Source organism: Leptodactylus fuscus, chromosome 7 (assembly GCF_031893055.1).
Source record: "Leptodactylus fuscus isolate aLepFus1 chromosome 7, aLepFus1.hap2, whole genome shotgun sequence".
Taxonomy (NCBI): domain Eukaryota; kingdom Metazoa; phylum Chordata; class Amphibia; order Anura; family Leptodactylidae; genus Leptodactylus; species Leptodactylus fuscus.
The window spans coordinates 152,137,063-152,147,539 of NC_134271.1; positions in this window are offsets into that span (position 1 = coordinate 152,137,063).

Consider the following 10,477-nt stretch of genomic DNA (forward strand, 5'->3'; position numbering starts at 1 on the left):
TATAGTAGTTATATTCTTGTACATAGGATTAGTATTATAGTAGTTATATTCTTGTACATAGGAGCAGTATTATAGTAGTTATATTCTTGTACATAGGAGCAGTATTATAGTAGTTATATTCTTGTACATAGGAGCAGTATTATAGTAGTTATATTCTTGTACATAGGAGTAGTATTATAGTAGTTATATTCTTGTACATAGGAGTAGTATTATAGTAGTTATATTCTTGTACATAGGAGGTAGTATTATAGTAGTTATACTCTTGTACATAGGAGCAGTATTATAGTAGTTATATTATTGTACATAGGAGTAGTATTATAGTAGTTATATTCTTGTACATAGGAGTAGTAGTATTATAGTAGTTATATTCTTGTACATAGGAGTAGTATTATAGTAGTTATATTCTTGTACATAGGAGCAGTATTATAGTGGTTATATTCTTGTACATAGGAGAAGTATTATAGTAGTTATATTCTTGTACATAGGAGTAGTATTATAGTAGTTATATTCTTGTACATAGGAGCAGTATTATAGTAGTTATATTCTTGTGCATAGGAGTAGTATTATAGTAGTTATATTCTTGTACATAGGGGGTAGTATTATAGTAGTTATATTCTTGTACATAGGAGTAGTAGTATTATAGTAGTTATATTCTTGTACATAGGATTAGTATTATAGTAGTTATATTCTTGTACATAGGAGTAGTATTATAGTAGTTATATTCTTGTACATAGGAGCAGTATTATAGTAGTTATATTCTTGTACATAGGAGTAGTATTATAGTAGTTATATTCTTGTACATAGGGGGTAGTATTATAGTAGTTATATTCTTGTACATAGGAGTAGTAGTATTATAGTAGTTATATTCTTGTACATAGGAGTAGTATTATAGTAGTTATATTCTTGTACATAGGAGCAGTATTATAGTAGTTATATTCCTGTACATAGGAGTAGTATTATAGTAGTTATATTATTGTACATAGGAGTAGTATTATAGTAGTTATATTCTTGTACATAGGAGTAGTATTATAGTAGTTATATTCTTGTACATAGGAGCAGTATTATAGTAGTTATATTCTTGTACATAGGGGGCAGTATTATAGTAGTTATATTCTTGTACATAGGAGTAGTATTATAGTAGTTATATTCTTGTACATAGGAGTAGTATTATAGTAGTTATATTCTTGTACATAGGAGTAGTATTATAGTAGTTATATTCTTGTACATAGGGGGCAGTATTATAGTAGTTATATTCTTGTACATAGGAGTAGTATTATAGTAGTTATATTCTTGTACATAGGAGTAGTATTATAGTAGTTATATTCTTGTACATAGGAGTAGTATTATAGTAGTTATATTCTTGTACATAGGAGTAGTATTATAGTAGTTATATTCTTGTACATAGGAGCAGTATTATAGTAGTTATATTCTTGTACATAGGAGCAGTATTATAGTAGTTATATTCTTGTACATAGGAGTAGTATTATAGTAGTTATATTCTTGTACATAGGAGTAGTATTATAGTAGTTATATTCTTGTACATAGGAGGTAGTATTATAGTAGTTATATTCTTGTATATAGGAGTAGTATTATAGTAGTTATATTCTTGTACATAGGAGGTAGTATTATAGTAGTTATATTCTTGTATATAGGAGTAGTATTATAGTAGTTATATTCTTGTACATAGGAGCAGTATTATAGTAGTTATATTCTTGTACATAGGAGTAGTATTATAGTAGTTATATTCTTGTACATAGGAGGTAGTATTATAGTAGTTATACTCTTGTACATAGGAGCAGTATTATAGTAGTTGTATTATTGTACATAGGAGTAGTATTATAGTAGATATATTCTTGTACATAGGATTAGTATTATATTCTTGTACATAGGAGTAGTATTATAGTAGTTATATTCTTGTACATAGGGGGCAGTATTATAGTAGTTATATTCTTGTACATAGGAGTAGTAGTATTATAGTAGTTATATTCTTGTACATAGGAGTAGTATTATAGTAGTTATATTCCTGTACATAGGAGTAGTATTATAGTAGTTATATTCTTGTACATAGGAGTAGTATTATAGTAGTTATATACTTGTACATAGGAGTAGTATTATAGTAGTTATATTCTTGTACATAGGAGTAGTATTATAGTAGTTATATTCTTGTACATAGGAGTAGTATTATAGTAGTTATATTCCTGTACATAGGAGTAGTATTATAGTAGTTATATTCTTGTACATAGGAGTAGTATTATAGTAGTTATATTCTTGTACATAGGAGCAGTATTATAGTAGTTATATTCTTGTACATAGGAGTAGTATTATAGTAGTTATATTTTTGTACATAGGAGCAGTATTATAGTAGTTATATTCTTGTACGTAGGAGCAGTATTATAGTAGTTATATTCTTGTACATAGGAGCAGTATTATAGTAGTTATATTCTTGTACATAGGAGCAGTATTATAGTAGTTATATTCTTGTACATAGGAGTAGTATTATAGTAGTTATATTCTTGTACATAGGAGGTAATTTTTATTAGTAAAAACAAAACAAAAATACATTACATTCCAGCAGAATTAATAACTAATAATAATAATAATAATAATAATATAACATAAATCAGACATGTCTGTCAGATAACAAAAATGAGGATCACTTTAACTTAAGAGTCCATTGCTGGCAGGATAAAGAGGGGGGAAAAAAAAATAAATCCATGAATAAATGAACAGACTTATTTGCAGTGTTATCAGAATATTCAGCAATCGATATTTACATTTCTCCACAATTTTACATTATCGGGCTTTTTTCTGACCTCCAGAGACTTTATCCACCTCAGTTCAGACATGATATATGTGACAGCGGTCATATGACGGAAGGGCTCTCTGTGTAGGGACACCTGGGTCCTCGTATGCCAGTGATAATATTTGATGACAGTAATAATAATATACAGGGTCTCCCGGTTAATGTTACCTATATTAGTTGGGATGCCATATATGATCTCGGGGTATTTGAGTGATTGTAATCGGGGAATTTTCAGCCTCCGGGATATTTCCTGCCAGATCTTTCGCCCTCCCCCGCACTCTGATATAAAATGTGCCATGGTCTCCTCCTGCTGGCAACCCAATGGACATGCCCGATCTGTCACACTGAGATGTTTTAGGTTGCCTCTTACAAAAAGTTTCCCATGCAGAGATAGCCAGGCAATGTCAAAGAACTTTGCAGGGAGCCTCCGACCAGTGAGGAGCCTCAGACTATCCTGCAGGGTTGTAGATGTGCAGTCCCTCAATGCCGGCTGGAGACAATAGAAAGTCTTACATACCCTGGTGTATAGATCTCTCCTGGTCTTACTCACCAGATAGGTCTTTTCAATACCCCATTTTTTCAGGCACCTTATGCCATAGTCCAGATACTGGGGGAGGTAGTCACGAGTCGATCGACCCCTCTTAAGGCTGCCGCCTCGCACCCAGGATTCTGCAAAAGGCAATATCCAGTCCCTGATACTATTTACCCACAGGGAGCTGTTATCTGAGTCCAGGCAACCAAAATTTACTTTTAGAAACATGGAGTCAAAAAACACCCTTGGATTTAACATATCCAGCCCACCCTCTCTCCTCTGTAGGTAGGTTATCCCTCTTTTTACTGGGTTCAACCTGTTCCCCCACAAAAGTTGGAAGAACAGGCTAAAGAGCCTAGTGGAGAAAGATTCTGGCAAAGGAAAGACAACAGAGACGTACAAGAAGACAGGGACCAGGTAAGTCTTCAACATTTTAACCCTTTCTCTATAGGTCAGCCTCCAGTTCTTCCATCGCTGAACCTTTGCATTTCCGGATTCCAACTTTTCTTCCCAATTTAGTCTGCAATTATCATCCCTCCCGAATTTCACCCCAAGGATCTTAATATAGGAGGAGGCCTGGGCAAACTGCGGCAGATCAAATGTAGGACCAGTATGACCCGTCCAGAGAGCTTGACTCTTCTCAAGGTTGACAAGAGACCCGGAGGCCTCTGAGTAACTTCTGATGGCTGCAGACAACATCTCCACCTCACGAGGCTCAGATATCACCACAGTCACATCATCCGCGTAGGCAACAACTCTCAGGGGCAAGCAGTGGGGGACCGGCGCCCCCTGAAAATCACACCCCTGCAGTGACCTAAGAAACGGGTCTATGGCAAACACATACAGTAATGGACTCAGTGGGCAACCTTGTCTCACCCCTGCCTCAACCCTGAAAGCATCACCCTGCCAACCATTAATCAGAGGAAAGCTCTCCGCCTCACGGTACAAAGTTCTCAGCCAATCCACAAATTGTCCCGGAATACCGTACTTTGTCAAAGTCGCCCATAGATACTCATGGTCTACTCTGTCAAAGGCCTTAGCCTGGTCAAGACTCACAACATATCTCCCACACCTCAGAGCTTTACATCTCTCAAACATCTCCCTTATCGAGATAACCGCTCCAGAGATGTTCCGCCCTTTAACTGTGCCAAACTGAGAGCCTGCCAACAGTGCCGAGGACAAACAAACTAATCTAGAGAACAGAATTTTTGCAAGAATCTTCCTATCGACATTCAAGAGGGCAATCGGCCTCCAGTTCTTGATGTCACTAGGCTCTTTACCTTTAGACAGCAGGATCAGGGAGGACACTCTCATGGATGGAGGCATCAGGTGGTTTTCTAGACTAGTTTTGTATACATCCACGAGAATTGGTGCCAAGAGGTCTCGGAATTTCTTATAGAACTCAGCTGTAATCCCATCTGGACCTGGTGCCTTCTTCAGATGTAACTTATCTATGGCCTCTTTCACCTCCTCCACTGTTAACTCTGCTGTCAAAGGAGAAAAGTCCAAATCATTAGTATCAGGACCTGGAGTTGCCTCCAAGAATTGAGCCACCTTCTCTCTATCCAAAACCTTCTTCTGAAACAAGTCAGCATAGTAAGTTCTCACCACCCCCAGGATACCCTCCCGAGACTCCTGTAACACACCCTGGGAGTCAGTGAGACCTGTGACCGATTTATTTGCCACCCGCTCCCTGCAATTCTCAAAAGGATCCGGAGCCCCTAAGGACCCATAATCCCGTTCAAGAACCAGGGATGTATACCTGCGGTACTGATACTGACTGATCTCAGATTTCAGCCGGTCAATCTTCTGTTGGTTATCCCCGCCCGCCGAATAGAGTGACTCTAATTCTTTCCGCAGCCTGAGATACTGGCTATACTTACTCTTCCCCTTCTTAACTGACAGTCTCCTTAAGAGGGATCTGATCTCCTCCTTGACATCCTCCCACCAGTCTGCCATGTTATCATAAAACACCACTCTCTCAAGCTGGTTCTGAAATAGAGAGTGGACACAACTCCGGACACAGTCATCGTCCAAGAGGCTGGAATTGAGCTTCCATAGGCCTCTCCCAATATCAGGGCGTTTTGTGGAGCCCAAGCAAAAATACAAAGCCAGATGGTCAGAATAAGGGACTGTCTTTTCACTTTTCTCACTAACATGCTCAGCGGGACTGACCAGAGCTAAGTCTATCCGACTGCATCTACCAGCGCAGGAGTAAGTGAATTTGGGTTTCCTACCACCCTCAGTAAACACATCAGACAGACCAGCCTGTGAAATAATTCTACTTAAGACCTTGCAGTCCCTGGTGAGAGGCCGACCAGTAGGTCTGTCACTGGATGACATGGTGGCATTGAAGTCCCCTGCCATGACTACCGGAACAGATGTAAACAAGTACTGCTTGACTTCATCAAACATACGTGCCCTTTCCATCACCGACTGCGGTGGACCATAGATATTAACGAGTCGGAGCCTTCTGCCTCGGATGGTAACTTCTAAAACCAGGCACCTCCCCATCAGAACCTCAGTTAGTCTGTGTATGGTGACATCAGGGGTGTTAAACAGTATAGAAACCCCGGCATAAGGTTCCACAGCCAGAGACCAGAAGGACGGGCCAGATTTCCATTCTCTCTCTGCTTCTCGTATTAGTCCTAAAGTATTTAAACGGGTTTCTTGTAAGAAATAGACATCGGCATCAAGATATCTCAGATGTTCATACACTGCGTGTCTTGTCCTCCTTGCTCGGATGCTATTCACATTACTAGAGATAACTTTAAGATAGAAACCTGCCATCAGAACAACTAGGAATATGAGAAACAGAGAGATGGGCCCCATTGTCATAGATCAGAGTCAGAGGTGTCCTGGTGACCAGCTGTTTCCATGTCTGATTCGGACTGCCCCTCATCTCGGTGGGGTCTCCTCTTAGTGGGGGGATCGCCCTCTGGCTCCTCCTCATACTCCGCCATCATCCGTGAGAGTTCTCTGTCTAGTTCTGCTTCTCCGTCTGACTCTGATAGGACACTAAATCTATTCCCCGTTGCAGTGACCTCGCCTGCACTACTTACTCTCATCTTTGTGGGCTTTTCTACCGTGGTCCACTCACCCTCAGGCTTACGGCTGGCTTTATCCTTCTTCCTCCTTTTATTATTGTTGGATGATCGGGCAGGAGAAGAGACGACCACTGAGGGTTGTACAACCTGCTCGACAACCTCCGTGGTCGTCTCAATGGGTCCCGACTCGGCCTGGTCTTGGGTGGTATCACCTGTATGTGGTTGAGGCTCCGCCTCCGTGACTACTGACCCTGACAATAGCGCCTCCTCCTCCTCCTGTATGTCATCAGCCGCTGCCAGCAAGTCCTCATCAGGGCTATCCTTACAGATGTTATGCCAGGCATCAGGACAATCTCTGTGGGGGTGACCGATCCTACCGCACAGGTTACACCTAATGTTTTGGCATGTGGCACTCACGTGGCCCATTTCATTACATAGGCTACACTTTACCATGGAGCATACACTGGCCACATGGCCGGCCTTCCCACACTTGAAGCACCGGCGAGGCTGACCCGCATAGAAGCAGATCCCTTTTTCTCGGCCTATAAAGAACGAATTGGGCAGATGTTGGGTTATGTTGTTCTGCTGACGCAACTTCACCAGGACCCTCCACCCACCGGTCCAGACCCCGTCTTCATCCCTGTTCTTACTAAGATCGGACATGAGGTCACAATGCCTCCTGAGCCAGATGACTATGTCCTGAGGGGGAACGGCCTCATTCCAAAATACAATTGTGACAGAGGCTGTATCTGGCCTAGAGATGGGGATGAAACTGAACTTATCCCAACCTTCAGTATCTCTCAACCTGGTGAGATTGGCCCAGAACCGGTCCAGATCAGACATCAGCTTAAAACTAACATCATACCCCTGGCGGTCAGGAAGGTTTATGACGGCCAAGATATCAGTCGGCACAAAGCCCATCTGGGTACATAGGAGCTCTCGGACCACAAACCTCCTATCCGGCAGATCCTCCTTGGCACCTCCGTGCCTAAACCTGACTACATTCCTCCTCCTGAAAGCCTGGCCTGTATAATTGGAGTTTGATGCAAAAGATGGAGCACCGCGGCTCCAGGCATTCCCTGAGGAGGTACGGCCAGATCCGCCATCTTGGCATGTTTGTGGGCGCTGTGTGGGCTGCTGAGCACCTGTACCATGTGGTTCTGCTACTGTGCGAGTATCTAGAGGGGGAAAGTCCTGCACACTGGACTGTCCTGTGTCCGCCCCACCATCAACCTCTATGTCTGCAATATCACCAGACTCCAGAGACTGGACTGCAGAGGGGTCTGACGCCATAGATAGTGAAGGATCCCCCCCAGAAACACCTTCCCCTGCTGGGCCGTTATCACATACAGGAATATCCATAATATCAGGCACATTAGTCAGACAATCAGCGGCAGCAGAGTCCTGCACAGCAGAGTCCATATTAGTATTATAGTCAGCGGCAGCAGAGTCCTGCATAGCAGAGTCCATATTACCACTACAGTCAGCGGCAGCAGAGTCCTGCACAACAGAGTCCACAACCTGTAACCCCAAATATGTTACTCCCCCAGTACCTTCAGGTAAGAGTCCATAGTCCTGCTGCAATGACTTGTCTCCTGGGACTTGTGGTGTCTGCACAGCTGCTACTTCATTACCATTAGGCAGGGGTCCATGACCTGGTTGCAAAGTGCTGGTTGCTGGGACTTGTGGTGCCTTGCTGAGAACTGCTGCAGGTTTTTGCTGTTGCTGAACACTGGTCGCTTTCCCGTACAAATTCCCTTCCTTAAAAGGGAAACTTGCTGGCTGCAGAACTGGTTTTACATGGGACTGCTGGCTGCCACCTTGAGAGGGTTCAGACCCAGCTTTGGCACAAGGTGATGGTGACTTCTGGTATTCCTGGAACCGCTGCTGGTTTCTGTATGATTCTCCCACCGGTCCCATTTGCTCCAGTACAGTCTCGGTCTCCCGTACGTTCTCGGCGAGCTCTTTCGCCAGTGCGCTCAGCTTCCTGTCCAGTAACACCAGTTTCTCAGGGCATGCAGACTTTTTTAGATTATAGGCACATTCAATCTGTCTCTGCAGATATATTTTACTGGCCTTCAATGTCTCCAGTCGCTTGACCAGTGCTGGTATCTCATCTGCCAGGCGCAGTTCTGGTGCTCGCTCAGTAGCTGTGACAGTCTGTGCATTGTTGGAAAGCTTTGCAGGTTGGTTACCCCCAGTATGGCTTCTGGTTGGTGTAGCCTGTGATTTCTGACATGCTACGGCTGTTGTCACTGCCATGGGCCCACAATGTCCAGACTGGGGACTATGTCCCAGTTTATTTCCAGTGACTGTACTGCTGGTACCTTGAAGCTTCCCCGCTGGTCTCCCTTTGATCTCCTCCACTGCCTTCACTACATTTTTGTAGTTACCGCTTCCAGATCTTGTCCGCTCAGACCGTACCAATACAGACTGCTGCATGTTCTCCTGCATGGTCTGCTTCTCCAGGGATGTTCTCCTCTGTCTGCAGGAGGGTGGGGTGGACTGGACACCTGCAACCTGCAATGGAGTCTGCACAGGCTGCAAAGTTTGCTCCTTACATTCAACCATTTTGCTTGGTTGTTGCACCGCACTACTGCTTGCTTCCGTTACTTCTTCCTTTACAACTTTCTTCCCATCTTGGCTTGCTGCACTAGGACTGCTGACACACTGGACACGATTCCCATTACTGGGGACTTTAGGATTTCCATCCATTTTTTTAGTTGTCTGGGAATTGCTTCCCAGAGAAGGCCTTGGAGCCTGGGCCTTGGCAGGGGAACTTCCCCACCCAGGGTGGCCCCGCCCTGGGCTATCTCCAGACATCAGGAGCCTCAGGAGAGCTACAAAAACACGTCCTCACAGCTAGGAGGTAGTATTATAGTAGTTATATTCTTGTACATAGGAGCAGTATTATAGTAGTTATATTCTTGTACATAGGAGGTAGTATTATAGTAGTTATATTCTTGTACATAGGAGGTAGTATTATAGTAGTTATATTCTTGTACATAGGAGGTAGTATTATAGTAGTTATATTCTTGTACATAGGAGGTAGTATTATAGTAGTTATATTCTTGTACATAGGAGGTAGTATTATAGTAGTTATATTCTTGTATATAGCAGCAGTATTATAGTAGTTATATTCTTGTACATAGGAGGTAGTATTATAGTAGTTATATTCTTGTACATAGGAGCAGTATTATAGTAGTTATATTCTTGTACATAGGAGGTAGTATTATAGTAGTTATATTCTTGTACATAGGAGCAGTATTATAGTAGTTATATTCTTGTACATAGGAGGTAGTATTATAGTAGTTATATTCTTGTACATAGGGGGCAGTATTATAGTAGTTATATTCTTGTACATAGGAGGTAGTATTATAGTAGTTATATTCTTGTACATAGGAGGTAGTATTATAGTAGTTATATTCTTGTACATAGGAGGTAGTATTATAGTAGTTATATTCTTGTACATAGGAGCAGTATTATAGTAGTTATATTCTTGTACATAGGAGTAGTATTATAGTAGTTATATTCTTGTACATAGGGGTAGTATTATAGTAGTTATATTCTTGTACATAGGAGTAGTAGTATTATAGTAGTTATATTCTTGTACATAGGATTAGTATTATAGTAGTTATATTCTTGTACATAGGAGTAGTATTATAGTAGTTATATTCCTGTACATAGGAGTAGTATTATAGTAGTTATATTCTTGTACATAGGATTAGTATTATAGTAGTTATATTCTTGTACATAGGATTAGTATTATAGTAGTTATATTCTTGTACATAGGAGTAGTATTATAGTAGTTATATTCTTGTACATAGGATTAGTATTATAGTAGTTATATTCTTGTACATAGGAGTAGTATTATAGTAGTTATATTCTTGTACATAGGATTAGTATTATAGTAGTTATATTCTTGTACATAGGAGTAGTATTATAGTAGTTATATTCTTGTACATAGGGGTAGTATTATAGTAGTTATATTCTTGTACATAGGAGTAGTAGTATTATAGTAGTTATATTCTTGTACATAGGAGTAGTATTATAGTAGTTATATTCCTGTACATAGGAGTAGTATTATAGTAGTTA